Below are 7,543 nucleotides of genomic sequence, written 5' to 3' on the forward strand. Positions count from 1 at the left end.
GGCTAGACCTGGGCTAGAGCTAGGAGGAAGGAGCTAAAGTAAGGGCCCTAAGAGAAGACTGTGGCTGGTTGCAAAGGTGATTATGGGCTGCGATTAGCTGCATTCCAACCCAAGGGTTGTTCCTTCTGTATCACCTGGGTAAGTGACCCGCACTGTCTGGGGTTCCCTTTCCCCATTTATACAGTAGGGACAATAAAACCTACTTTTCATAGTAGTAAATGTTTCTTGAAAGTTTGTTTATTGTCATTTATAATTCATTTATATTATTTCATGTATTTCTACTTGCCCCTTACTTATTTGACCATGGAATTGCAGCCCATTTCAACAGTGGTTCTCGTTGCTTGCCTTTGCTCATTTCATCCTTATCATTAATCTACTGGACTAGTTCTATGACAACCCAGACAGATTCCTCCTAGCCCGGGACTTGTCATTTGATGTTTAATAAAACTCTTAGGTGGCACTGATAATGTTCTTCAAACATTCATCAAATAAAAATTTCCTCAGTAATTTTTTTATTGAGAGCCTATGTGCTAAGCATTATGTACTGAGGATTATGCCAAATGATATATCTAGAAATTTATAAATCCTGACTGGAGAAAACTGTCTGGATACATTTAGGAAAAGGCTTAGGCAAATATTTTTTAAATGTGTAACAGATAGGGCTAATAAAAAGTGGAATGCTAGGTGTGTCATGAGTTAAAGACAATTTTGATTTAATTTCAAGAAGTTTTCTGATAGGGGAAGAATATGAATTAAGAAATTGGAAAGTCAGAGTGAAATAGTAATTAGGAGACTTTATCTTCCGGCCATGAATTTGCTATAAAATTTTGAGCAAGACATTTAATTTTCCTGGACTTTATTTACTTTGTCTGTAAAACAGAATTTAGGGGTAGCAAACTGAAAAAATACTCTTCTAAAAAAATTCATGGGTTCAAGAGAACATCAAAATGGAAATTATGAACTATTTTTATGTGTACAACATATCAAAACTTGTGGACAACTAGAAAGATAATGGGAATTAGTGTCAATTAGAATGAAATGCATAAATAGAAATGAATTTATTCAAAATATAAGACAGATTGAGAATAATTGAACTAAATGTGCAATTCAAAAGCTAATAAGAAACAAATAAAAGTAGAAGAAGAAAATAAAATTAGCAATGGAAATTAACGAAATAGAAAAAATAATAAAAATATAGATATAACCAACAAAACCAAAAGCTATTTTTGGGAAATAATCCAGACAAGGTAATTTGTGGAAAGAAAATTATAGGCTAATTTCACTTATGAATTTAGATGCAAAATTTCTAATTTACTAACAAATCATATTCAATAATGCATTAAAAATACATTACAAGGACTAGGAGCAGTGGTTCATGCCTGTAGTCCCAGCATTTTGGGAGGTCGAGGTGGGAGGATCCCTTGAGCCTAGGAGTTCGAGACCAGCCTGGGCAACATGGTGAAACCCCATCTCTACAAAAAATACACAAATTAGTCAGGCACGGTGGCATATGCTTGTAATCCCAGCTAATCTAGAGGCTGAGGTGGGAGGATCACCTGAGCCCAGGGAGGTTGAGGCTGCAGTGAGCCATGATTGCACCACTGCATTCCAGCCTGGGTGACAGAGTGAGACCCTGTCTCAGACGACAACAATAACAACATTGTAATCAAATAAGATTTATCCCAATATCTGTCAGCCCAAGCTGGTGCCATCATAGCTCACTACAGCCTCAAACTCCTGAGCTCAAGAAATCCTCCTGCTTCAGCCTCCCGAGTAGCTGAGACTACAGGTGCATGCCAGCATGCCAGGCTAATTTTATAATGATTATTTTTAAAGGTTGGGCAAAAACATTTGTATATAATATACCAATCATGTAAAAATTAAAATGTATATATAATTATGTTAAAAAAAAAAAGACTGAGTGCACCCTGAGGTTAAGCATTCAGAAGATAAAACAGCACATATCTAGTATTCCTGTCTGCAGTCTCCTCCTCAAAAAAAATTTAACCTGAATCTGATTATAAAGAACAAACAAGGCCAGGCACAGTGGCTCACATCTGTAATCCCAGCACTTTGGGAGGCCGAGGTAGGCAGATCACAAGGTCAGGAGTTCGAGACCAGCCTGGCCAACATGGTAAAACCTTGTCTCTGCTAAAAATACAAAAATTAGCCAGATGTGGTGGCATGCCCCTGTAGTCCCAGCTGCTTGGGAGGCTGAAGCAGAAGAATCACTGGAACCAGGAGGCAGAGGTTGCTGTGAGCCAAGATCACACCACTGCACTCTAGCCTGTGCAACAGTGTGAGACTCTGTCTCAAAAAAAAAAAAAAAAAAAAAAAAAAATTCTAGCTTGTGGGACATACTACAAAACAACTGGCCTGCAATCTTTAAAACTGTCAGTATAGGGAAAGAACTAAAGAGAGCAGAGATTGTTCTAGATTAAAGAACAGTAAAGGGACATGTAACAAAATGCAATGGATTTTCTTCCATTGACTCTGGATTTTTTTTTTTTTTTAAGTTATAAAAGACATGACTAGAACAGAATTGGAGCCCAGGTGTGGTGGCTCACACCTGTATTTCCCAGTTTTGGAAGGCTGGGGTGGGAGGATCTCTTGGGGCCAGGGGTTCAAGACCAGCAAACAAGGCCAGCCACGGTGGCTGGGCAACATAACAAGACCCCATTTTTTTTAAAAAAAATTTAAATTTAAAAAAATTAAAGAAAAAGTTTTTTAAAAGAGAACACTAATTGGGAAAATTTGAATGTGGACTTTATATTAGATAATAGGATTGTATCAATGTTAAATTCCTCAAGTGTGATCAGAGTATTGTGATTATGGGAAAGAATGCTATCATTCTTAGGAAATACATATTGAAAGCTGTAGGATTAAAGGGTCATGAGACCAACTCTCAAGAGAGTGTGAGTGTGTGTGCGTGCGTACGTGTGTGTCAGTCAGACAGAAAGAGAGGGCTACACAGAGAAAAAATAAATGTAGTAATATATTAATAATTGGTGAATCTAGGTGAAGAGTATAAGCTGTTTATCCTAGTATTACAACTTTTCAAGTGATTTGAAAGTTGAGAAAATCGTCTTAACAGTAAATGCAAGAATAGAAGGAATTGAGGTATTAAGCATAGCTTTATTTTATTGTAAAATTAAGATACATTTTTACACTTTTTGGCCAGGTGCAATGACTCACACCTGTAATCACTTTGGGAGGCTGAGGTGGCTGGATCACTGAGGTCAGCACTTTGAGACCAGCCTGGCCAACATGGTGAAACCCTGTCTCCGCCGAAAAATAGAAAATCAGCTGGGTGAGGTGGCCTGCACCTGCAGTCTCAGCTGCTTGGGAGGCTGAGGCAGGATAATCACTTAAACTACCCTTTTCTGCAGTTCTGTATTTTCAGTATTTTAGCATGTTGAGCCTGTTTTTCTTATTGGCAAATAATTAAAGATAGAAAAAAGGCTGGGAGCAGTGGCTCACGCCTGTAATCCCAGCACTTTAGGAGGCTGAGGTGGGTGGATCACCTGAGGTCAGGAGTTTGAGACCAGCCTGGCAAATATAGCAAAAACCCATCTCTACTAAAAATACAAAAATTAGCTGGACATGGTGGTGGGTGCTTATTATCTCAGCTACTCAGGAGGCTGAGGCAGGAGGATGGCTTGAACACTGGGGTTGGAGGTTGCAGTGAGCCGAGATCAAGCCATTGCATTCCAGCCTAGGCAAAAGAGCAAAACTCTGCCTCAAAAAAATAAAAATAAAATAAAGAAAAAATGACAGATTATTTTTTATTAGGAATATCCATTTTAGTTTTGTGTACCTGATTCTATAAATTCTTTAAACAACTTTATTTAACTTTGTACATGGCAGAAATTTTGCCTTGAAATTGAAATGAGATGATTAGGAGATATCATTCAGAATCACCATGTATGTTGGTTTTAAAAGACACAAGTTAACAACATGGATGATCCTTAAAGCATTATGTTTATTATATTAAACGTCTAAGAAAGGCAAATATATAAAGTCAGAAAGTTTAGTGGTGCCTAGGGTTGGCAATGGGGATAACTGTAAATGGACATGAGGTTTCTTTTTTGGGTAATGGAAATGTCCCAAAATTAGCTTGGGATTGTGGTACACAACTCTGTAAATATAATAAAATTCATTGAATTGTATACTTAGAATTGATAGAGACAGGAGGCAGGGAAATTCTAGGAAGAAGAGGGCAGGTGCCTGGCAATGGCCCCACCCTCAAGCCAAAAAGCCTAATGCCATGGCCCAAAGTGAGAACTTACATTCCTGTTTTCCTGCTCAAATGTTGCCTTTTCCAAAAGCACCCATGGCCCACCCTGTCCACCCATCCTATACCTATAAAAACCCCAGAATTCAGCCAGCAGAAAAGAGAAGCAGCTGGATATCAGAGACTACAGTTGGACGTTGGAGAGAAGCAGTTCCTGACTTCAGAGGGAGAGTTTGATAGCATAGCTTCGGAGAGGAGTCAGGCCAGGGACGGCCAGCCTCCAGGGGAAGATCACCTTCCCATTTGTCCCCTTTTCAGCTCCCCCTCCTGTGAGAGGTGGAATGCAGTGGTACCCAGTGAGTAGAGTCCACCCCTGCCAGCACTGAAGCAGTCAGCTAGTTCTAGCATCTGGGCACTCCAGTTCCTGCCAGTGAAAGGGTCAGGAAAACGTCCTGCTTCAGAATGGGTGCATTTTATAGTATATAAGTATCTCCGATGTTAAAAGAAGGTATGTAGATTAAAAGACGTTAGCCAGATGAAACATACAATCTCAATCTGAAGAGACTTAAAGGTATAAGAAGTCTATTGTAACTACTTGTGAAATATTCAGTAGAATCTTATTGTTCTATGCTTACATTTTCCGCATTTTTACCAAAAGAAGCATCATAAATTCAGACTGCCTGGAGGCATTTAGATGTAGAGGAACATTTGATTTACAGAATTATTCTCTAAAACATACTTTAATAAATGTAAAGTATACACAATGACTAGAATCAAGCTAGTAGAGGATCAGAGAAGACCCCCTCCTTAATTATTAAGTTGCGCTGTAACTACAATTTAAAATGTTAATTCCTTCAGCAAATGAGTATTGAATGTTTATTAAGGCCAGTTTTAGTTTTTGTTTTTTTTTTTCAAAGACGGGGTCTCACTATTTTTCCCAGGCTGGTCTCCCGCTCTTGGGCTCAAGCAATCCTCCCATACTCAGCCACCTGAGTAGCTGGGATTACCAGCTACTGTAGCCAGCTCATATTATGGCCAGTTTTAGAGATAACTGCCAAGATATAATTGTATTTAGCTAATGATAGATATAAATATTTTAAAATACTATTTGGAGCCAGGTTTTACATGCTTCATTTCTCGAATTTTTCCTTCCTCCCCCTCCCTCCCTCCTTTCTTCCTTCCCTCCCTCCCTCCCTCCCTGCTTGCTCTTTCTCTTCTTTCTTTCTTTCTTTCTTTCTTTCTTTCTTTCTTTCTTTCTTTCTTTCTTTCTTTCTTTCTTTCTTTCTTTCTTTCTTTCTTTCTTTCTTTCTCTCTTTCTCTCTCTCTCTCTCTTTCTTTCTCTCTTTCTTTCTCTCTTTCTTTCTTTCTTTCTTTCTTTCTTTCTCTTATTTTGTCACTCAGGCCAGAGTGCAGTGGCACGATCTTGAGTCACTGTAACTTCCACTGCCCGGGTTCAAGCAATTCTCCTGCTTAGCCTCCCAAGTAGCTGGGACTACAGGCGTGCGCCACCATGCCCAGATAATTTTTGTATTTTTAGTAGAGACAGGGTTTCACCATGTTGGCCGGGATAGTCTTGAATTCCTGACCTCAAGTGGTCCACCCACCTCGGCCTCCCAAAGTGTTGGGATTACAGGAGTGAGCCACTGCGCCTCACCTACATGCTTAATTTCTTTTTTTTTTTTAAACCAAAAAAATTTTTTTCATTTAAAAAAGTATTTAGAACACATAAAACAAGGCAACATTGATTCTTTTTTCTCATCTTCTGGTATGGAATCTGTTGGTGGCTCCTCCCCTGTAGTGCTGTTGCTCTCTGAGCCAGTGTTACTGTCACTGGTTCCTTCCTCTGCCATACTGTCGACCCCTCCTGCCACTCTCCTTATCCTCAGGAGTAGACGTGCCTTCTTCACCATTCTGTTGGCTCTCTGTTATTTCTTCAAGCTGTGTCTCCTCTGTCTCCATTGGAATGTTGTCGTCATCTTTCTTCTCCTCGCCTTTGTTGGCTGCTTGTTATTCCTCAGGAAGGATGTTGCTCTGACTGCACTCAGCTTGCTCTGCTGCCTCCTTCTCCCTTTCCTCTTGCCCTTTGTGGGCCGGTTCCTCTGCCTGTGCAATCTCAGCTGCAATTTTCTCCATATCCACTTCTACTTTCAGACAGCATAACCTTTTAAGTTCATTGTTAAGTGAATCTATGCTTTCCAGGAATTTCCTCTTTTTCTCCTGGTGTCTTTCCTCTATTTGAAGAATTTCAGCTTCTGGTTTTCACTGATGAACCATTAAGGACTAGACCTGTCGTTGGACCTGTCGTTTGAGGACCTGCATTCTAGCTGTTCTGACAACTGACCAAACGTCTGGCACCACACTCCCACTAAGGATTTCACTAATGAGGCAGTGGTTCCTCTGGAAACGGGCGGTGACTGGATGCTTGAAAAGCCATCATCATAATCATCCGGATCTTGGGCAGGCTCAATGCACATGTATGGTTCTCCTTTCTCCAAGCGAGACTGTCTCTGCTGACTTTCTCCCTGCTGCATGACTTTTTGCATTTATGTAAGCAAGGTACATGGGGGAATTACGATAGGCCTTCATAGATTCATTGTACTCTATCTTTTCTGCTTTGTATTCACTTAAATATTCTTGTTTTTCATCAGCAAGATCTTGCCGGATGCCACCAATAATCTAGCCAATCTCACACAACTTTAGGTCAGGGTTGGAAAATTTACTTGGTCCCAGACCTTTCTGCTGTACCTCATGTAGGGCATCAGCAGCTTTTCTGGTGACTTTCAGGGTTTGGAATCGTAATAGCAGAGGATGCCGTAACCCAGCTGTTGGTGGCCGGGTTTCCTCCCAGGCTGTAGTTGTTGTTGGCAAGATGACTGTATGGACTGTATCCCGCACACCCTGGTGTGCTGGGCATTTGTGTTGCAGGAGCTGGGGTGGGAGGTGGGGCATAAGATGGTCTTTTTTGACATTTTGGAAGATTAAGTTCTCAGTTCCTTAAGAATGAATCCGAGACACCGTGGGCAGAAAAAGTGTCTGCAACTCTGGCTTCACTTCCCTTTACATGCTTAATTTCTAAGCAGACCGTTAAAAAAAAAAAAAAGGTAATACAAATGTAAATTTACTCTCAGTCCATGAATCCTGGTGGTTAATGCAGTCTGAATTTGTGAGATCTTACTGTGCTTTCGAAAGGCGAAGCCAGCTGGGCGTCTGGGTCAGGAGGGGACTTGGAGAACTTTTCTGTCTAGCCAAAGGATTGTAAACACACCAATCAGCACTCTGTGTCTAGCTAAAGGTTTGTAAATGCACCAG

General features: G+C 40.3%; 1 pseudogene; it reads right to left on the reverse strand.

Annotated features, from left to right (window-relative positions):
* Positions 1 to 5,811: 5,811 nt before the first annotated feature.
* LOC105491765 (SWI/SNF-related matrix-associated actin-dependent regulator of chromatin subfamily E member 1 pseudogene) lies at positions 5,812 to 7,217 on the reverse strand (annotated as a pseudogene).
* Between the last annotated feature and the right edge of the window lie 326 nt (positions 7,218 to 7,543).

Source organism: Macaca nemestrina, chromosome 16 (assembly GCF_043159975.1).
Source record: "Macaca nemestrina isolate mMacNem1 chromosome 16, mMacNem.hap1, whole genome shotgun sequence".
In the NCBI taxonomy this organism is placed as follows: domain Eukaryota; kingdom Metazoa; phylum Chordata; class Mammalia; order Primates; family Cercopithecidae; genus Macaca; species Macaca nemestrina.